Source organism: Zootoca vivipara, chromosome 1 (genome assembly GCF_965207765.1).
Source record: "Zootoca vivipara chromosome 1, rZooViv2.hap1.1, whole genome shotgun sequence".
Taxonomy (NCBI): Eukaryota; Metazoa; Chordata; class Lepidosauria; order Squamata; family Lacertidae; genus Zootoca; species Zootoca vivipara.
Genome location: NC_142582.1, coordinates 134,369,864 through 134,392,074, shown reverse-complemented (window position 1 = coordinate 134,392,074; position 22,211 = coordinate 134,369,864). Strand labels below are relative to the sequence as shown.

The 22,211-nt window shown below is 53.4% G+C and overlaps 1 protein-coding gene across 3 annotated transcripts in view; it reads left to right on the top strand.

The window, feature by feature from the left end:
• Window positions 1–2,211: 2,211 nt before the first annotated feature.
• LRFN5 (leucine rich repeat and fibronectin type III domain containing 5) overlaps window positions 2,212–22,211 on the top strand; it is a 76,665-nt gene continuing 56,665 nt past the window's right edge. For all 3 annotated transcript variants that reach the window (XM_088674861.1, XM_088674856.1, XM_035128624.3), the window contains exon 1: window positions 2,212–2,872. The gene's annotated coding sequence lies outside the window, so the exon portion shown is untranslated. The remainder of the gene's footprint in view (window positions 2,873–22,211) is intronic.

Here is a 22,211-nt window from a genome sequence, read left to right as displayed (position 1 = left end):
AAACATCTGGAGGGCCAAATTGGGCCATGCCTGCTCTAACCACTACACCACACTGGCTTCCCCACTGGTCCACAGGGAGTCCTGCCTGGCCTACTACATTCGGACCTGCTGTTGCCAAGAGGTCCCTCCCATTTCTCGGAGAAGGAGGTCACCCACGTTCCGGCTCTTATTCCAGGATCTCCCACTTACTCAGGGAGCAGAGGGTGAGTCACCCAGGTGAGTCACCTGCTCACAAGGTGCATGTAGCTCCCCAGTGTCCCTCGGGTGCTTTGAGTGTTCAGAGTGCTTCACACCAATTGAAACAACCTTGTAAGGTAGGTCAGAGGAGGCCAGGTCTAAGAGACTTGAGACCTCTTGGAAGAGGCAAGTTTCAAGCCTTAAGAGGTATTCCCCCCCCCACCTGCTTGGAAGAGGCCACAGCAGAACCCCAGGGTGAGCTCTTTCACACCTCAGGACTTTTTGCCTTCCCTTGCCAAGGAGGACTTGCCTGTGTGCCTTCTCCTCTCCAGGCTGCTCCCTAGCACCATCACCAGCGGCAGCAGACCACCCACATCTCAGGGGGATGTGGGGAAGTGGAAGGATCTTCCTGGACCTCAGGACCTTGAACCACCATTTGCTGCCCTGTTTGGGGGTCACCTTTGACCAGGGTGCCCTGGCCTTCAATGCAAGCCCTGCCCTGAGCTGTCAAATGAGGGGACAACACTGCAGGGAGAGTGGCTGGCCTAGCAGTTTTGCAGAAAGACCAATTACAGCCAGTATGTTCCTTGGAGAGAGACGCAGGCAGCTGCTTCAGGCCAGCTAAGCAGGCAGGGATGAGGGCTGGGCAGAGGCTCTGGAGCTCAGCCTGGGAGATGCTCAGTTATTGCATAGAAAGAATCATGATCACAGAATTGCAGAGGTGGAAGGGACACCCCAAAGGTCCTCTAGTTCAACCTCCTTCAATGCAGGGCCATCATCCTCACCAGTGATTTCCAAAGGATTGTGCTCTGAAAGAACTTCCAAGCCCCCTCAGTACTCCTACAACCCCCTGCAAGGTAGGCCCATGAACTTTATTATCATTATTGTTATTTATTAAACCTGTAGGCCACCCTTCATCTGAGGATCACAGCGTGGTTTGCAACTTAGAAATACAAAATGAGATCAAAACACACATCACAAAAACAAGACCAAATCAAGACCACCCACTCCCACAAACACATTTAAATGGACGTCGCTTCTGTCAGCTAAGAGTCCGGCCTGCTGCCCGCTTTCCCTCCACGCAGGCCGATCGCCGGTGAAAGCGAAGCAACACCCCTTCGCCATCTCCGCCACCGAGCGAAGCTCCTGTCCAGCCTCCCGGGTCCCCGCCGTCGGAAGAAGCGCCCGCGCCGCGCCCCGGAGAGAGGCCGGCAGAGCGCGAGCCCCGTCGGGAGGAGCGCGTCCCTTCTCGGCTCAGCTACGGTAGTTGCTCTCGGGCCCGCTCCGGAGGGCAGCAGCACGTCGCAGAACCGCTGGCCCTCGTGCTGTTGGCCCTGCGCCCCCGTCCCACCGCAACTCCTCCGCTGGGCAGCCCACAAAGTCCATCCTCTTCCGACGGGGCGTCCGGCCGGCGTTCCTTTCGTCGCTCGGAAGCGCGGCGCCGCGGACCTTCTCCCGCGCCCCAGCAGCTCCGCCATCGCCGTCCTCGCGATCCGAGAGGGAGCAGCACCCGATGGAGCCGAGACCCCGCACCCCGTCTCTTTGTTGGTGGAGGCGGGGAGGAGAAAAGAAGCGGCGGTCGCGGCAGAACAGGCGTGCACTGCCCGGAGGAAGAGACCGGCGGTGGTGAGGGGCGCACACAGGTCGGGCAGCCCCCTCCCCGACGGCGACGGCCTCGGCGGTGCGTCCCGGCTCAGCCGCGGCCGCCGCCGAGTGGAGGGGCGTCTGGGCGGCGGGCGCCTTTATTGGAGGCCGGGCTAGGCGGGCGCCGCCTCGCAGCTCCTGCGCCGGCGCCGCCCCCTCCCCAACCCGCTTGCTTGCCCGCCCCTCCGCGCCGCCGGACGCTTCCCGTCTCCGCCACTCGGGCGCGCTTCGGACTGCGGAGGAGACGCCGCTGCCGCTGCCGCCGCCACAAGGCTTCATGCGGCAGCGAGGAGGCGAGCGGGGTTCGGCCGGGCGGCAGCCGCCTTGTTCCGGGGCTTCTGGTGGTGTGGCGCCGGGGATGGAGCTGGCCGCGGCGGGCGGCGGCGGCGGCGAAGAAGGAGAGGCTCGGTTCGGCGCGCTCGGAGGAGCCCAGGCGGGCGGCGCTCGGCTGCGACTGTCCCCGCGGCGCTGCCACTGAACGGCGCCCGGCCGAGGCTCCGGCGCGCCTGCTCCTCTCGCTCGCGCTCTTTCCTTCGTGCCTGCCTGCCGGCGGCGGCGGAATCTACAACAGCAGCGGGGATGTGATCGGCGACCGGGGCGGCGGCTCTGGGGCGGAGGGGCCCGGGGCCAGCGAGGGCGCGGCGCGCCCGGAGGGATCTTTGCGCATCGCGGGAGCGGCGGGCGAGGCGGCGCGCAGGGCGTCGGGGCCGGGCAAGGTCACCCCCGGGCCGGTGGAGTCGCTTCCCGCCGCCCGCGCGCTTCCCATGGGGCGAGCTCGGCGGCTTGAGTGCGCCCGCCGAGCCGGGCGCTCCGGCCCCGAGCGCAGCCGCTCTTGTGCCGCCGCCGCCGCCGCCCGGGGCCGCTGCCGCCGCCTCTCGCCTCTAGGATGCGGCGCCTGCCGCGGCTCCTGGTGAGCGGCGCACCGGAGCAGGGAGCGGGCGGACGACGACGACGAGGAAGGCGGCCAGCAGTAGCAGCAGCAGCAGGAGGAAGGCGGCCGCCGGAGACGGAGCGCCCCGGGCGGCCGGTCGGATTCCCCGGGAGGCAGCAGGTAAGCGCCTCGGCTCGCGCTTTCTGCATTGCAGCCCCCGCGCGGGGAGGGGGGGAAGGGGGTTGAGAGACGTGGGGAGGGGAGGGGGGCGAGCCACCTCTTCCCAGTGGGGGGCCTGTTTCCTCGCGCCCTCCCCGGCGGAGGGAGGGGGAAGGGAGGGGAGGGTCCCGCTGGGCACGGCCAGGTGTGGCTGCTGCGCTCTTCTCCCGGTTTTCCTGCGCGACGAGGGGGTGAGCGTAGCCCCTCCTTATTTCCCGGTTCTATAACAGAAGGACGCTCCCCACCCCCCACCCCGGTCCTGTTTAGGAGAGATGGAGGTTCCTGCAAAGCACTCCCTCCCCCCACCTGCCAAATCCTCCCCCGTTTTCGGGGCTCCGGAACTCGCTTCTCCGCCTGCCTGCCGCTGCGGCTCTGGCAGGTTGGGGGAGCTCCAGGGTCGGTTTTGGAGGGTCTGGACGCGGGAGCGCCCCCCCCCGCACCGGGGGGAAGGAGTCAGCCGCCAGCCCCCGATTCCCAGCACGTAGAACCAAGGGCCTGGCGCCGAGTGGATGGGATTTCTCCGGGGAGGGGAGAGCACCGTTCGTGCGGCCGAATCCAGGCTTGCCCCCCCCAAAGCCCCGGACCCCTCGGGGGACTCGCTCCGCTTCTTGCCTGCGCATATTTTTTTTCTCTCCGCAGCAGCGGGGGGGGGGTGTCCCTACCGGTTTCTAGGAGAGAGGGTCTTTGGGCTGCCCCTCCCCCAGCGCTTTGGATCTCCCCGCTCCTGCCCCCCTCCTGCTGATGCTCTCCGAAGGTGTGGGGTGCCTCCTGGAAAGGAGTGCTAGAGCCCCGAAGCAGGAGGGGGCGGGCAGAATGGCAGGTTTTTTGGGGGGGCTGAGAGGAGGAGGAGGAGGAGGATGTGGAGGAGGACAGAGCCCAGGCAATGGTGGGGTCTGTATCCCTCCCCCCCCCAGGTCGATTGGCATGGAAATGGCAGCTCCCTGGAGGAGGAGGGGCAGGGGGGAGGGAGAAATACCTGGCGATGAAGAGGTTTCCAACTGTTAAGTTGCCCTCCTGTTTCTTTGGCGTTGGGGACCTAAACTGCTGTTGCAACCTGTCCCCCTTTTGGGGGGGGGATGGAGAGGGGCGTCTTTCTGTAAGGCCCTTGTGAATTGTGCTTGTCGGGCAGGAGTCTCTTCCTCCTGGCTGCTGGTATGGGGCTTTCAGGAGAATGGGGCAGGGGGTGCCCTTAATGGTGAGCTGCTGGGGTCTCCCTTCTCCCTCCAGGCCCTGAGAGCAGGTCTGAGGTCTTTGCAGAGCTCTGGAGCCAGTTGGGGGGGGGGCTGGAGGGCAAGGAGCCCCCCCACGTGGGGGAAGGGTACTTAGTATTCAGTATCTCTGGACATTGTTTTAGCCTCATGTCCAGCCGGTTTCTTCCTGGCCTGGGGACATGTGCTTGGCCAGAGGAGGCTCCTGGCCCCCCCACCCCAGGCCTGTCCCAGTTGAGGCACTTCTCTGAGCCATGGAGCTCATCCTGCCCATACTCACACCCAGTTCATTTTCTCTTTGTCCCTTTTGTTTGTACCAGAGGACAGATGCACAGATTGGTGGAGGGGGGCATTCCTCGGGGAAAGGCCAGAGCTTAAGGGTCGAGCAGCTACTTTTCCAAGTAGGGGCTGAGGGAGACCCTGGACCCCTGGAGAGTCTGCTGCCAGGCAGTCTAGATGCTACAGAGCTCCATGGCCTGTTGGCCTGGATCCCACATAAGCAACTCCCTGAGTAGCAACTGGTTGGAAGGTGGAAGACAGGCCAGTCTTTCGTCCAAATGTCACCTTGGCTGTATGAGGTGGCCTTAGGAAGCCCGTATTTCCTTGGCCCCCAGCTGCGATATGGATAGGAAAGGTGGCCCCTTACAGGTCTGCTGCAATGATTGCTCTTATAATGTTGCTTAATTTTAGGGCCTAAGCCCTAAGGCATGAAGGCTTTGCCAAAACAGTGTATTGGAAAAGCCTGGCGGCTGGATCCGACCAAAGCGGAGGCCTGACTAGTTGGGCACCTGGTCTCCCTACCCCACCTCACCCTCCACTGGTGCTCCCCAGGACGTGGTCTCCTTTGGGGGCCTCCTGAGGATCTCCGTGGTGGAGCATTTGCCTTGATAGCCAAGGGTTCAATCCAAGTTCCCAGCTGGGAGTGGGAATGTCCCTGGCCTGAACCCCTGGAGAGCCATCACTGGCAGCCAAGGTAGACAAGACCAAGGGAGATGGACCCAGTGGTCTGACTCAGGAGAAGACAGGCTCCCCAGTTTCCTGCCTGCCTCTGGCAGCGGAGGGAGGACATTGACCGCAAGGCTGGCACCCACATTCCAGCCCCCACTTGCCCATGGAGCCCCAAGGCGGTTGTGGAGGTGGAGACCCCCCAAGCCCCTCCCTCCCTCCTGGTCAAGGAGACCTTCAAGGGGGAGTCCAGCCTTTCTTCTCCTTCTGGGCGAGGAGAGCTGGATGTGGGCAAGCCTCCCGGGCTGCAATTGCTTGCCCTCCCTTTCCCCAGGGGATCGATACTCCTTCTGCTCGAGGGCTTGATAACAGGGCTGGTTTTATAGGAAAATCTTTGGGGATGCTATCAGAGCAAACATTCTGCTCGGGAAAATCATTAGAGTAGCTTTGTCTTTAGCAGGCTGAGCCGAGCCCCAGCTAAGTAGGCGAGGTCTGTCTGCTGGCAAGGAGAGCAGGCCCCTTGGGGAGCAGCCATGGCGGTTGCCGGCGGGGTGGGTGTCACTTGGAAGCAGGTGTGAGCGACTTGTGCTGATCCAGATAGGGCAGGGGGACAAGGCCTGGCAAGGAAGTTTCCCCTGCCCCCACCCTACCAGAAGAAATTGAAATATGGACGTGGTTCAGTCCTTTCCAGGGGAATTGGCCTGGAGAGTGTGGCTGCCTTTGGACGGCCAACTGCCAAATGGCTCAGGGCACTTATGGGTGGGGTGTGTGCTCAGGCCCACATGTGAATACCCAGATGGGACCATCCCCACTTGAGGCTGAGGGGAGGAAGCAGGCAGGCAGGCAGGCATTGTCAGAGGAGCGATTCAGCCCAGCAGGACCAAAGGCTGCCTTCCTAGCGGCGGCTGCTTTCTCCTCTCGGTGTCTCCCGTGCCCTTGAGCCTGAAATAGATGCTACTCCAGAACGGAACAACAAGCCTTGCAGGATTGCGCCGGCTCCGCAGCTCCGCATGCATCTGTTCAAAAGGTGCAGCGGTTGTAGAAGCACCACATGCGGTGGAAGGGGGAGGCGAGGGGTAGGATTTGGCCTGTGTGTGAGAGAGTGAGAGAAGGAGTGGAAAGGGGGCTGTGTTCTGGGCACCTGAGGCCGTTTTCAAGGGAGACGTGGAATGCTTCTGAGCCTCTCCCCTCTATGGGTCACGTGTGGGAGGTTTTGACACACAATTGGACAGAGCGAGGGAGAGACATCAGACCTTGGTTCCTGCCAGTGTGGATCTTGCCAGTTTTGTGGACTAGCCAGTTCCAGCATCATGCTTGGAAGCAGCCTCTAAAGCTGCAGCATCCAGCCTTTTCAGACCCAGGATGCACTTTGCATAGAATCAGAGAATTCTAGATTTGGAAGGGACCCCAAGGGTCATCTAGTCCAACCCCGTGCAATTCAGGAATCACAACTAAAGCATCCCTGACAGGTGTCTGTCCAACCTCTGCTTAAAAAAACCCAGTGCCCCCAAACATGCATTGGGGGACCCATTTCTTAACCTTCCCCATCTATTTCCACGCTGGCAGTGCTCCTGTTTGAGCTTCTGCTCAAATCAGTCCGTGGCCTGCTAGTGGCTCTTGCCCCACCAGCTGAAGACCAGTCCTCGAAAAAAGCCCCCTCAAATGCTGGAGTATTTGTACTAGTTTGTGGCTTGGAGGTGGAGAGGGGCCCAAGGCTCTTGGGCATTTTGGTGGCCCTACAAGCCTGAGTTCACAGGGGGGGCTATGGAAGCTGCCATTTTGGATTTCTGTTTGGCTGATGAAAATTGGAGCAAAGGCTCTGTGGAGAAGTGGAAGGATCAAATGAGATAAAGAACATCTCCGTTGCCCCCACTTCTCTGGTTCTGCTCACCGCCTGAAATGTTTCACAGAGGGGAGGGGGTGGTCTGTCCTGGATGGTGCAGAGTTCCCAAGGCATGGATATACCAAAGTCCTCTCACCACCAAGGGGCTTGGAAGCAGACACACCTGCAAAGATCACAGAATACCTGTGGGAGTTGGCATGGGGGAGCTGGAGAAGAAGATAAAAGGTTCATAGAATTGTAGAGTTGGTTCGTCTAGTCTATGCAGTGCGGGAATCGCAGCAAACCTTCTGGCTGGAGAGGAGGGGGCAGAGCATTTCTGGGTCACAGGCTTGTCCTGCTGAGCCTCCCAGACAACCCAGAGAGCTCAGTTCAGCCTGGCAAAAATCCCTGGCCTCCTCCTCGCCGGTTTTCTTTTTCATTTATGGGAGAGGAGCAGATCTTGAAGTATAAATCAGGGAGAAGCTACACGAGAGCAGGTGCTCATTTCAATTTGTTGTTCTGGTTGTTGATGGATGTCTCTGGACTACGGCGGTACAAGGTATTCGTTCTCAGATCAAAAGGACCCTTTTGCTGAAGAATTAGGGCTGCTACAGATCGGCTTGTGCTCCCCAAAGCATGAGCATTAGAAGTTGAGCCTCCTGCCTCAGCCTCCAGCACCACATCAACAGTCAAGAGATGCCAACCCAGTTTGTCCTGCTAAGCCCAACCATGGCTTTGTGGGGGCAGGCAGGTGTGGTCTCTCAGAGAGGAGAATGTGCCCACTGTGCAGCTGAGAGCTAAGTCATGGTTTGGTAGAACAAACCAAAAGCAGATGACACCCAAGCAAACCATGGCTTAGCTCCCAGTGGTGCAACAGAAGCTGAGGAGGAAGGAGACAGTGGTAATCTCCTCTCCAGAGCCCATAGGTTTGTGGGTCCATGCTAAGCTATGGTTTGTTAGGTTATGTTACTGTTTATTTACCGTACATGCTGCCTTTCCGCCGAAAGACTCCCAAGGCAACTCCCAGGAACAAGCAGATACATTATTCACAAAACATATTTATATACCACTGTTTCAAAAAACAAACAGCAGTTTGCAACAATACTGTATATAAATCCAAAACCGCACAGTAAATTCATAAGGCATTAGAAGCAAATACGTACACACAAAATGATTCAAATACAGAATAATGCAAATACAAATGATGTACCATCAAAAGAGCCATAGAATCATAGAGTTGGAAGGGATCCCAAGGGTCATCTAGTCCAACCCTGTCCAGTGCAGGGATCTCAGCTAAAGAATTTCTGATCAGGGTCCCAGGCAGGGTCGGTGTGGCAAGGCAGTGGGCCCCCCAGACCCTCCCCTGCCCCTCAGTGTTGCATGAGAACAGGTCCCTTCCCCTGCGTTGGGCCCATGCTTCCCTCTCCTTGGCCTCCTGGCTCTGGGGCCGTGAGCCCCTTCCCTCTCTGCATTCCTCTGGCTTGAGGAAAAAGACACATCTTGATAAGGAGCCCAGAAGCAGCTGGATGGCTTACCTGGCCCATCATCCCTTTCCCCCTGTTGGCCAACCAGAAGTCCCTGTTGCTTCCGAGGTCTTCCTTTGTTTGGAGCGCCAGGCTGCTGGGCTCAGGGAGAAGGAGCCGGAATTGGTGCCAGGGGTGGGGATCCTTCCAGCCAATTGGTATTTTGTAATGTCATGTAACAGCTTGAGCCCACCATGTTCCCTTCCTTCTCTCCACCCTTACTATGTTTTTCCTATGCCAACAAACCTCATGGAGATCATCTGTCTAAAAAACCAAGTAGCTCCCCTCCCTCCACCTCCCTAGCAACGCATTTAAAAGCAGGGACCAGATTGAAGAACATCAGAAGAGCTTTCTGGATCAGGCCCATCTAGTCCAGCCTTCTCTTCTCACAGTGGCCAACCAGGTGCCCTAAATGGGAAACCAACAAGCAGGATCCGAGCATAAGAGCATCCCTCTCCCCTCCTGGGGTTTCCAGCAACTGGTGTTCAGAAGCATCGCTGCCTCTGACTGTGGAGGAAGAGCAGAGTCCTCTCCTTGTGGCCAGGAGCCATTGAAAGCTTTGTCCTCCGTGAATTTGCACAATTCTTGTAAAAAGCTATCCAAGTTGGTGACGTTTGCGGCCTCCTGCAGAAGTGAGCTCCATCTGTTTCAGCAAAGCTACCTTCCTGGACTGAGCCTCTTTGCCTTCTCACCTGGGGGTGGCAATCTTCCCAACATGACTGCATGCCAAAATGGTGCCCCCTGTCTCTGTGAGGTAGAATCATAGAATCATAGAGTTGGAAGAGACCACAAGGGCCATCCAGTCCAACCCCCTGCCAAGCAGGAAACACCATCAAAGCATTCTTGACATATGCCTGTCAAGCCTCTGCTTAAAGACCTCCAAAGAAGGAGACTCCACCACACTCCTTGGTAGCAAATCCCACTGCTGAACAGCCCTTACTGTCAGGAAGTTCTTCCTAATGTTTAGGTGGAATCTTCATTCCTGAAGTTTGAATCCATTGCTCTGTGTCCGCTTCTCTGGAGCAGCAGAAAACAACCTTTCTACCTCCTCTATATGACATCCTTTCATATATTTGAACATGGCTATCATATCACCCCTTAACCTTCTCTTCTCCAGGCTAAACATACCCAGCTCCTTCCCTTGCTGCTCATTCAAGGGGTCTCTACCCCCCCCCCCTGTTTAATCCTCCTCATCCTTCTCTGTGGCCTTCATGGGGCTTGTTCTTCAAATGGGGGCAGGGAAGACTTGCCCCCTTTAGATGTGTTTTCTCTGATTTCAGCGTCTCCGTTGTGTTTGCTCTGAAAGAAATCACCTTGAGGTACCTGAGCGCAAAAAAATGCAGCTAATATTTATTAATAACATCAGCTGCCGCTACTGCATTTCTAACCGGCCTGAATCAAATGATCTCAGGGCAGGTTGGAATCTATAAAAATGCCGATACAATGTAAACTGTAAAAACCGCAAAAAATCAGCCATGTGAAATCTAATAACCAGTGGCAAAATCCAATATAGGGCCATTATACAAATTGGTGGCATGACTGGCTTTGGAATAATGTACTGTTCTAGTTGCCTCCCCTCCAAAAGGACACTGTAGAGTTGGAAAAGTTTCAGAAAGGGGCCACCAAATTGATCAAGGTGGCAACAATGCTGCAAAATACCAGTTGCTCAATTCGCCAATGAATTTGGGACGTAGAATTTCAGTGTCATGTGAGTGAGATGAATAAGCACCCAGCAATCAAAGACGGTTTTACCCCAGCAAGATATCTGTCAAAATTACAAATATCTAATATAGACGGTCGTTCACCCTCACTAGATTCAACATGCTGCCATTTGCCTTATTGCAGGGCGGATATGTGGGTAAACCCGTAGGCAGAGTGAGTCTGCCCCTGCGGCCTGATAGAGGTGGAAACCGTCTCTCATGTCTTGCTACGATGTCGTTTTTATGAGGATATACACTTGGTCTTTATCACCCCTGTTACACAGAAAATTCCAAGTGGGTCTGAACCTCAATGCTTAAAATCCCTGATAGAGGATAAGGATCCAGAGATCAAGCTAAGGGTGACTAAATTTTGCGCGGCTGCCACAAAACTCAGGGAACAAGCTGTGCTATTACAAAGACTAAGGCTTCAGATGCAAACTCTAGATAATATTTTAGAGACTAAGACCTAAACCACATTTCTAATGGCTGTCATATTCGTATTGTTTATTGTCATATTTGATTGTTAATTCAAACTTCATTCTATTGTGTTTGATGTTCGCTTAGTACGGTTTGTGAATCTGGTCTGGGACCATAATAAATTCCATTCATTCAAATACCAGTTGCTGGAAACCCCAGGAGAGGAGAGAAGAGCTCTTGGGCTTGGATCCTGCTTGCGGGTTTCCCATGATGGGCATCTGGTTGGCCCTTGTGAGAACAGGATGCATGGCTAGTTGGACCCCTGGTCCTAGGCGTGCAGCTCAGATGCCACAGCTTCCACTAAGAGCCACCCACACCCCAAATTCTCCAGTGAACAGCCACGTCTGAACTTGGCGCCTGGACGAGACCAATGAACGTTGGTGCCAACCAGGCCTAATCCTGAATTCACTGGGAACAGGAGGCACACTAGACTAGATGGCTGGATCCAGCAGGCTGTTCTTGTGTTCTTCTGCACTTCCTGGTGGCCTGAATCGCACATCAAGAGCTGGGGACCCCAGGCCACTGCATGGGTTTCTGGTCTCTTTGTAACCCCCCTCAGCAGAGGGGCCAGTGGGGGGCTGATGACCCCAGCCCCCCACCGGCATCCCCAATGACTGGCAGTGCAGAGAAGGGCAGAGGGAGGGCCACAAACCGTTTCCTCCTCCGGTGCATGCACATTCCTCCGCTGCCGACACTTTCCTCCCTTGGCCTATTCTTTGCAGGGCATCTGGGAGGTCAGCCGTGGGGAGACGGGGGCCAAGAGGAGCCCTATCTTCTGAAAATAAATGTTCCCTGGTGCTGTAAGGGCAGCACTGTGGGGGCTCCACAGTTCAAGAAATGAATGGAAATCTCTCTGGTTTTGGCATTCTCCAGAGCCTCTTTTCTGAGTTTATGCTCCTCAGTAAAATGGATTGTTTACAATATCATCTGTGTCCTTAGTAAATCTAAAGCCCATGAAATGGGAGAATCTCATCTCTTACCTGCAAATATTGTGTGAAATGGCAAATCTGCAGAATTGCACACCCCCCCCCAACCCCACCACTACTGTTGCAATAGTCATTGTGCATTGCTGAATTACTTTCCATGGTGTATTTTTGCAGCACACTCTTAATAGTTGAAAGGGGAAATAGAAAAAGATATTTCTGCTTATTTATTTTTGTGTGGGTTCATTATTATTATTATTAAACACATTGTAATTCCCTTTTTTTGATACTTTTGTGCTGTGAGAGCGAAGGAAGGGATTATCCATCTTGGGTGTCTCCTCTTATCCGTCAGAATAATATCACAGGTCAGCGTTACCTGTGATTCTCCTATGATTTCTGGGGGGCCCTCGCCCTGGTTCTGCAGTCAAGCAGGGATGTCTCTGTCTGTGCATTTCTGGTCATGCTGGATTCAGCAGGATTTGTCAGCAAACATGCTGAGTTTTGTCGTGCTATTGCCTTCCTTAGTGGGTTGTGCAAACTGCTGTTCTGAATAATGCTTTTTGTAGGGTACAGTGTAGAGGATGAGTTTGTGGAACGAAGGGGGCAGGGCCCCCCCAAAGGTTTTGGGAACCCCTGAACCGTAGTTAAATTGTGCTTTGAATTGACTGGCTGGGTGGTCGGCTCACCTGAGCCCACAGTGTGATGCAGCAGCAGGAGAAGAAAGATAATGCTATTCTAGGCTGCATCAAGAGAGGTCCAGTGTCCAGTCGAAGGAAAGTCCTGGCACCCTCTCTTCTGCCTTGATCAGACCACACCTGGAATATGGTGACCAGTTCTGGGCACCACAATTTGACCTACCTGGCAGGGTTGTTGTGAAGGTGAAACGGGGAGCAGCACGCCACGTTGAGCTCCTTGGAGGATTAAAGGTAAAGGGACCCATGACCATTAGACCCAGTCGTGTCCGACTCTGGGGTTGCGCGCTCATCTCACATTATTGGCCGAGGGAGCCGGCGTATAGCTTCCAGGTCATGTGGCCAGCATGACAAAGCCGCTTCTGGCAAACCAGAGCAGCGCATGGAAACGCTGTTTACCTTCCCGCTGTAGCGGTTCCTATTTATCTACTTGCATTTTGACGTGCTTTCGAACTGCTAGGTTGGCAGGAGCTGGGACCGAGCAATGGGAGCTCACCCCATCACAGGGATTCGAACCGCCAACCTTCTGATCAGCAAGCCCTAGGCTCAGTGGTTTAACCCACAGCGCCACCTAGGTCCTTCCTTGGAGGATATTGGTGGTCTAAAAGTGCAAGAAATAAAAATAAACACCAAAGCAATGGACTGTGGTTTCCCAGTGTGGATTCTTCACGGGCAACGAGGCCTCCGGGTTGGCGATTTATGCATGTTTGTTTCCTCCATCAAAGGGCCTCTAGGGATGGCCATTCGAAGAGGTGGAAGGGAGCCCACCCTGGACCCACAAGTGCTGGCCTCCTGCCTTCCCTGCTGTGTCGGATGCTGGCCTTCGTGAAGTGGGGCCTCACTCTGGCTCGCAGGAGCCCTTTTGTCCGTCAGCGCCTGTTTGGTTGCCTTTCCTGGAACAGTCACGAGCTTCTCCTTAGCAATGCCAGACTCCGCAGATGACATCAACCTGGCAGGTGGTCTGTGGCTGCCCTGGGTCCCTCCCCACAGGTCTGAGTCACTCTTCCTGGCTTCTCTTGGGGGGAATGGGAAGTGAATGCCATAACCTCCTTTCTGCACGGCATCCACCTGTCTTCGTGCAGAATGGAGACTGAGAGCAAGTTTCAAGACTAGGATCGCAAGAGCACCTTGAAGGGAAGCACTCGGGTTTTTGCTGGACGTAGAAATGGCTGGAAACCCTTTGAACCACTAAGTGCAGCTTCACAGTGAAGGTTGGTGGAGGAATTGAGGACCTTGGATCAGAGGTGAGCTCACAGAGAGCTTGGGGAAATAATTGTATTTGGGCAATGGATCTGAGTCCTGGTATTTTAGGTGCAGCTGGACATTGGCTGTTTCCTAACTGTCTTCTATCCCTTTAAGGTATTCCATGACCCTGAATTCAACTTCTGAAGAGGTTTCTGCTTGGCAGACGTTAGAAGGCTTTTGAATTTCGCAGTAGAGAACATGTGTGTGTAAATTGCCTCTCAGAGTTAGACTTACGGCACCTTAAAGACTAATTGCAGATATATCATTATATTGATTGATTGCATCTATATTCCACCGTTTTCTCCAAGGAGCTCAAAGTGGTGTACATGGCTCTCCTCCTCCTCTTTGATCCTCATAGCAACCCTGCGAGGTAGGGTTAGGCGGAGAGGCAGTGACTGGGCCAGGGTCACCCAATGAGCTTCAGGCTGGGTGGGATTTGAACCCAGCTCACTCCTAGTCTGACCTTCTAACCACCACATCACACTGGCATGGTGGGCCTCAGGGGATCCCTGGTCATCCTTGAGAGCGATGTGCGGGGCACTCCCACCTGGAAAGGGGCACATGGCACAATTTCATGCCCCCCAAGCAAGGGAGAAAGCTTCTTCAATGGTTGTCTCTTGACCTGCATGGGGGGGGGCAGGGGCAAGGGAGAGGGCTTTCAAGGGCTCCCAGCCAGGAAATCACACTAGCCATGAAGAGGGCTCTTGTGCTCGGATCTTGCTTGCTGGTTTCCCACAGGCAACTGTTCAGCCATTGTGAGAGCAGGATGATGACCCAGGTGAACTACTGGCCTGTTTCAGCAGGCTCTTCTGATGCTCACTCTCCTTCCTTGGAGAGCAGATGTTGGGATGGTCATCTGTCCTGGAGACTCCTGCATTACAGGGGGCTGGACTAGATGACTCTTGGGGTCCCTTCCAACTCTACCATTCTATGGTTCTATGATTCTCATGGAAACAGAGAAGAGCAGGCTCTTCTGGTGTTGTTATGCAAGGGAAATGCTGTCATGCTCCTCAACGTGCTTGAGCAAGCGGCCTTCTTGGTAGCAACGGCAAGAGCAGGTCCTAGTAAATGACAGATGGAGAGAGCTATTCTGGCAGCAGGCTGGGGAGATGCAGGCTGCTCTTCATGAGAGCATCGGAAAAGCCTGCTGGATCAGGCCACTGGGCGCCACCTCGTAGTGCATCCTGTTCTTGCCATGACCATCGGATGCCCCAGGGAGAAGTCCACAGGCAGGAGCTGAGCATAAGAGCACTTCTCCAGCACATCCCCCACCCAGCAGGAGGGGGGAAGGATCAGGCCCTCGGCAAGAGTGAGCAGCCTCCATGCCAAAGGAAAGGGCTTGGTGCCAAGTGGGGCCAGACTTGTCTGCCCCTTAATCCCATCTTGGTTTCAACCCCTACCGGTATTTGGATATCTGACTCGAGGTGTGTGGCACGTTGAGAGTTCTGTGCTCTGACTCTGAGGCAGAATGAGAAAGCAAGGAGACCCATGCCAATCAAGTAAAAAAGGTTTTTGGGGTTGTTGTTTTTTTTAAAAAACCCAACAACAACAACTGGGGAATTTGTGTGGCTTGGTGGGAATTGTCACAAGCGAGGTTGAGAAGTTGCCGTGTTGGCGTTCCATGTGGTAAGCACCAACGAGTCGTGATTTCCTCTCCCTTGCGGGCCTTGGCACACGCCGTCCTGCAAAGTATGGGTGGGCAGACTCCTCTCAAACCCTCGCCACCTATGAACACCCTTCCAAAAAAGCAGGATAAAATGGGGTTCGGATACCTTAACTGCAACGAGTTTAGAGTTGCCCGCCAAATGTTCTCCTGAGTCCAGAGGTCTGACATTGCTGGCTCTCTCAGAAGAAGACTGTTTCTCAAGAAAGGGGCACATATCCAGTAGGCACTCCATGATCCCATGTGGGTCACACTTTCGACACTTGGTTGCGATGAGCAGGCCTCTGGGCAGATGCAGGAAAAGGCATCTTGGACCTGTGATGCTCCTGGTTTGGCGGTTGGCTTTGAGCAGATCTTCCTCTGGTCTTGAGCGAAAGAATTGTAGCAGGATCGGGAAGGCGAAGCCAGGAGGGGACTGCATCTCAGCAGGGCTGGGCTGGCAGATGTGTAGCCTAGCTGTGCTCTTTGTGTTTGTGCTGCAAGCAGTGACTTAGCGCCTGAATTTATCTCCAGGCAAAGCTGAGGGTTGTGTAAGTTTCCTAGATAAATAAAGGAACTGGGCCACTCGCCCACACCCTGCCCTGTCTGGCCATCTGTCCAAGGAAGGCCGGAAGCCAGAATTGAGAGCTGCAGCTTCCTGAATTCTTCTCCTCCTCCTCCTCTTTCCTCAAGTGGCTTTGGAGTCAAGAGCTAGTGGTCCAGTGACCAGGCACTGCCCTTGATTTCCCAGCAGGGGACGAAGGCCTTGTCTCCCAGGATGATGCTTGCCAGCCCTCCTTGTGCCCCCCAAAAAGAAGAAGCTTTTCTGCCCGAGAGAGAAACCCTCCAAATAAGTGAAACAGAGAAAAAGGTTTGCTTTGCCTGCATGACTGGAGGTTTGATGGCCACTCTTGTGTTGGAAAATCTCCCCACACTTTTGTTTTGTCCCGCCACTGGAGCATCCTCTCAGAGCAAGAATTCCCCCCTGCGACTCTCTCACGGATCTGTCCTTGGGTTCCCCACAGAACAAACTCCTTCAGAAGGTGGTGGAGTGTCCTTCCTTGGAGGTTGGAAGGTCTTCTGTCGTGGGTGCTGGAGATTCCTGCAACCCTCCCAGCCCCACAATTCAATGATTCGATGAACTCTCCAGAATGGATTTGAGGCTCTCCTGAGGCACATCTAATGCCACAAAGCAAGAGCCTGGGGTGGGGCTGGTAAAAAGAAAGCAGTCTTTGCACTGAATCTGCACTTCATTTTTGCCTTGGGCTCCAAAGAATCTTGACTGAGCACCTGCAGAAGCTGTCCATTAATGGTCAGATACTTAGAGGAGGGCTAGGACCCCGCCCCCCAAAAAGCTTGTGGGCTCTGCAGAAAGTGAAGGAAAAAGTCCTTCTTCATGTACTGCATGGTTAAACTAAGGAATTCCCTCTGCAGGAGGCAATGATGGCTGCCAACCTAGATGGATTTAAATTTGGATTAAATTCATGGACGGCCATTGATGGCACTTAGCCAGGATGGCTCTGCTCAGCCTTCACAGTCGGAGGCAGCCAGGCTTCCGAATGTCAGTTGCTGGAACTGCAGGAGGGGAGAGCTGCTCTTGTGTTCGAATCCTGCTTGCGGGATTCCCACTGAGACATCTGGTTGCCCCTGTGGGAACTGGGTGCTGGACTAGATGGGCCATGGGCCTCATCCAGCAGGGCTTTTATTGGTACATTCTTAGGCTACCCCTTCAGCCTTGAGATACCTTCTGGGCAGATACAGTCATACCTCGGTTTAAGTACGCTTCGGTTTGAGTACTTTCAGTTTAAGTACTCCACGGACCCATCTGGAACAGATTAATCCACTTTCCATTACTTTCAATGGGAACGTTCGCTTCAGGTTAAGTACGCTTCAGGTTAAGTACAGACTTCCGGAACCGAGGTACCACTGTACCTTGAACTGGAAGTGATCTTCTGTGGATCCCTGTTTGAGCTGGTGGCTGTTTCAGCCAGTGCTGCATGGACCCCTGGCCTTTGGGTGGGAGGGAAAAGCTCATTTACCTGGAGCCCCCACCAAGGCTCCCCTTAGCAAGCCTTTGCCTGAACATCGCCCCAACCATGGAGCGATTCAGATGGGGATGACATTGTGCCAGAGCTGTGAGTGTGTCTCTTATCTCAAAGGCTCAGGTGAAGAGAGTGCGGAGTTAAGAACATTAGAACCTGGAGGCCCATAAAGGCCAGGCGAGAGAAACACAAACAGAGGACCTTGATCTGCCTCCAGATACAAATCTTGACTTGCTTCCTTCATGCAGTGAGAGTATTCATGGGGGTGGGGACAATGGGAGCCAACAGTCTTGTTTAGGAGGTTATAAACATGGTTGGTTAATAACAGAATATGAGTTTCTGCTGCAGTTGTGATGTTCATCCTATTTTTTTAGTTGCTGGTTTGTTTAATAGTGTTTTGTGGATTGCAGTTGTTTTACTGACGATTTGTTAATTATAATATATGATTTATGCTGTCCTTGTTCTGTTCTCTTATTGTTAGTTATGGTTTGTAAGCCAATTTGGGAAAAGAGCATGGATGTATTATCAATCAATCAATCAATCAATCAATCAACAAGCCCCTTTGGAGCAGCCAATACTTTTCCTGGGAAAGGGCCTTTCAACATCAGTAGAAGGTTTTCTAGTCCCCCACCCAGCCCCTTCCCTGTTTTCTGCCTTTTCCAGAAAAGGCCGCTTGTTTTTCAAAGCTCTTTGTGGTCTGGCAGCTCAGATGTTTGATTTGCCTCTTTGAAAAAAGGACAGGGGGAGATAAATTCCTTCAGGGTGCTGGAATTGATCGAAATGGGCCTAATAATAATTAGGTCGAATCAAACTTGTTTTTTTAAAAATGTAATTGGATCTGAGATTCAAGTTCTGCAATGATGATCCTTGTTCTTTTCTGTAATCTCCAGATGGGGTCTGGGCTGGGCTGCTATCTCATGTGGGGTCTGGTGGGGGCTGTTCCAGGTGGGGAGAGGGCAGGACACCCCTTGAGTCTCTGAAGCCAGCTTGCTGCCGGTGGCTCCGCTGGGGGTGAGTAAGGGAACTCTGCCAGGAACATGGAAGCCCTCCTGTCTCCATGATGTGTTGTGTGATGATTAGAATCCCCATATCTGCACCTTGCTCTTGTTGTTTAGTCGTTTAGTCATGTCCGACTCTTCGTGACCCCATGGACCAGAGCACACCAAGCACTCCTGTCTTCCACTGCCTCCCGCAGTTTGGTCAAACTCATGTCCGTAGCTTCGAGAACACTGTCCAACCATCTCATCCTCTGTCGTCCCCTTCTCCTAGTGCCCTCCATCTTTCCCAACATCAGGGTCTTTCCCAGGGAGTCTTCTCTTCTCATGAGGTGGCCAAAGTCTTGGAGCCTCAGCTTCACGATCTGTCCTTCCAGTGAGTTGTGTGATGATTAGAATCCCCATATCGGCACCTTGCTCTTAGAATCCCAGACTTGTAGAGTTGGAAGGGATTCTCCAAGCCCCTGCAATGCAGGAATCACATTTCAAGAATCCCTGCCAGATGGCCGCCCGACCTTTGCTTAAAAACCTCCGAGGAAAGAAAGCCCACCACTTTCCATCAGAAAGTTATTCCTAATGTTCAATCAAATAATGTTTAATCAAATCCACAAGCCATTAAACCTGGGGAGAGAACCCTTCAAACAGGCAGGCAAGGGGTGGGGACCAGTTGCTGCTTTGCCTTGATACAGCTTCATCCAAGATGATGGGCGACCAAGAAGATGAAGGGTCTAGGAAGCAAGCCTTGTGAGGAACGGTGGAGGGAGTTGGGTGTGTTTAGCCTGGAGAAGAGAAAACAGAGAGGTGACATGAGAGCCACCTTCAAATATCTTGTAGGCTGGAGGGAGCCAGCTTGTTTTCTCCTGCTCTGGAGGGGAGGACCTAAAATCAATGGGTTCAAATGACAAGAAATGAGATTTTGTGTATTGCAGGGAGATGGATTTAGTGACCCTCGGGGTCCCTTCCAAGGCTACATTTCTATGATTAAACCATGTTTCTGAGTGTTTGTCTGCCCTAGACATGCAATCAAACATTTGCCAAAGGAAGTTTGAAGACTTCTCCCTTCTCTGCAATTTTCCCCAGTGCTGGTTTTGGACTTCAAGCCTCTTCATGGTGAGGGGCCTTTGCCATAGAATCATTGGAAGGGACCCCAAAGGTCATCTAGTCCAACCTCCTGCAATGCAGGAATCACATCTCAAGAATCCCTGACAGACGGCTGTCCAACCTCTGCTGGGAAACCTCAGTCCACCACCAGTAGGGAGTCCATCCTACTGTTAAATAGCTCTTGCCAGCAGAAAGTTCTTCCTAATGTTTAGCTGGGACCTCCTTTCTTCTCATTTGGATCCATTGAATATTCCGCCTTGGTCAAGCCCCACCTGGAGTCCTGTGTCCAGTTCTCAGAGGATATGGAGGAGAAGAAGAAGAAGAAGAGGAGGAGGAGGAGGAGGAGGAGGAGGAGGAGGAGGAGGAGGAGGAGGAGGAAGGGGGAAGTTTGGATTTGATATCCCGCTTTATCACTACCCGAAGGAGTCTCAAAGCTGCTAACATTCTCCTTTCCCTTCCTCCCCCACAACAAACACTCTGTGAGGTGAGTGAGGCTGAGAGACTTCAGAGAAGTGTGACTAGCCCAAGGTCACCCAGCAGCTGCATGGGGAGGAGCGGAGACGCTAAGCTGGTTCCCCAGATTACGAGTCTACCGCTCTTAACCACTATACCATGCTGGAAGCTGGAAGGTGTGCCGGGGAGGGCAACCAAGATGATCAAGGGGCTGGAGACCAAGCCTGATGAGGAACAGTTGAAGGAGCTGGGTATGTTTAGCCTGGAAAAGAGAAGACTGAGAGGAGATATGAGAAAAATTCCTTCCAGCAGCACCTTAAAGACCAACTAAGTTTTTTATTTTGGTATGAACTTTCGTGTGCATGCACACTTCTTCAGATACGTATCTGAATACTTAGTTGGTCTTTAAGGTGCTGCTGGAAGGAATTTTTTTTATTTTGTTTCGACTACGTCAGACCAACACGGCTACTAGGGGATATGAGAGCCATCTTCAGAGATATCTCAAGGGCTGTCACATGGAAGAGAGAACAAGGTTGTTTTCTCCCGCTCTGGACGGTAGGACTTGAACCCATGGCTTCAAGTTACAAGAAGGGGATTCTGACTAATCATCAGGAAGAACTTTCTGACAGTAGGAGCTGTTCCATAGTGGAATGGTTTCCCTCGGGAGGTTGTGGACTCTCCTTCCTTGGAGGTTTTTAAGCAGAGGTTGGATGGCCATCTGTCCTGGATGCTTGAGCTGAGATTCCTGCATTGCAGGGGGTTGGACTAGATGACCCTTCTCCTCCCTTCTAACTTTACAGTTCTAGGATTCTATAAGTGACAGTATCCAAGACTGCTGAATAGAGCTTCCTTGTAGAGGAGCAGTATATCTCTGTGGCTTCTCCTGTTTCCATGCCCTGCTTATGGCCTTTGCAGAGGCCTCTGGCTGGCTGGGAGCAGCTCTGGTGGGACTTTGTGGCGGTGTGAGGGGCCTGGGGCATCTTTGCCCTGTCCTAGCTGAGCAGTCTCTTCTCTGCATAGAAGCTGATTGTGGTGGAAGTTGAGGAGACTGAAGATTAGGAAGAACTCCCTGGTGGAATCCTGCCAGGGATTTGTTAGTTGTGCATTGCAGGGGGTTGAGCTAGATGATCCTTGGGGTCCCCTTCCAACTTGATAGTTGTATGATTCTATGCGACCCAGAGAAGGTGGCGCCAGGGCTGAACTGCCACCCCACAGCAGATGCCGGCCATCCTGGGATGAGCTGGGGCTCTGCTCCTGCTGGCGATGAGTTTGATGCACCTCTGGATGAGTTTATTAAAACTCTTCTCTCTTTGCCCGATGAATTTTTCATGTCCGCAGGATGAATTGTACATAGCCCAAAAAATAAATTAAAATAAGTGCACATAAATCATTTACCATTCTTGGCTCCTGGAAAAAAAATATGTTTCCGTTGTGTAGGGCTTGTCCTTTTTTGGAAGGCATTATGATTATCCCCATCTTCTGCGGCGTGAATATTCCTTGAGATGATAAGGACGTCGCGTCTCCAAGAGATCCAAATCATTCTCTCTCCCCCGCCCCCCCATTGAAGATGGTCGGAGGAAAGCCTCTGTCTCTCTGCAGTTTCCTGGAACATGTTGGATTAGCTTTATCTCACTTTCATATGGATAGAGCATCCGTTAGTGGAAAAGGCTGCAAATAAATCTTGCTTATTAAAGGGCTGAAAGAGATGCTCTCGTTCTCCGATTGTGTCTGCTGTGCACGGAGCCATCAATTTTCTCTTCTGTCCTTGCAGCAGCCTTAGAAGTCTGGTGCCTGTTTCTGGAACAATGCGCATTACGGAAGGGTGGCCTAGTGGTTAGAGTGCAGGACTCGCACCTGGGAGAGACCAGGGTTCAATTCCCCCCCCCCTCGGCCGTGTTACCTCGGGGGCCAGTCACTGCCTTTCAGCCCAGCCTACCTCTCAGGGGTGTTGTGAGGATAAAACAGGAAGATGAAAACCGTAGGTGCCACCAACATTTGAGGAAAAGTGGGATACAAGCTCAATAAAGGGACCCCAAGGGTCACCTGCTCCTGCCCCCTGCAAGGCAGGAATCCTGGCTAAAAGATCCTTGACCGATGGCCCTCTGGCCTCCAAGGAATAGGAGTCTTGGTCTAGGAGTCTTGGTAGACCACAAACTTGACATGAGTCAACAGTGTGATGCAGCCGCTAAAAAAGCCAATGCAATTCTGGGCTGCATCAATAGGAGTATAGCATCTAGATCAAGGGAAGGAATAGTACCACTGTATTCTGCTCTGGTCAGACCCCACCTGGAGTACTGTGTCCAGTTCTGGGCACCACAGTTCAAGAAGGATACTGACAAGCTGGAACGTGTCCAGAAGAGGGCAACCAAAATGGTCAAAGGCCTGGAAACGATGCTTTATGAGGAATGGCTTAGGGAGCTGGGTATGTTTAGCCTGGAGAAGAGAAGGTTAAGGGGTGATATGATAGCCATGTTCAAATATATAAAAGGATATCATATAGAGGAGGGAGAAAGGTTGTTTTCTGCTGTTCCA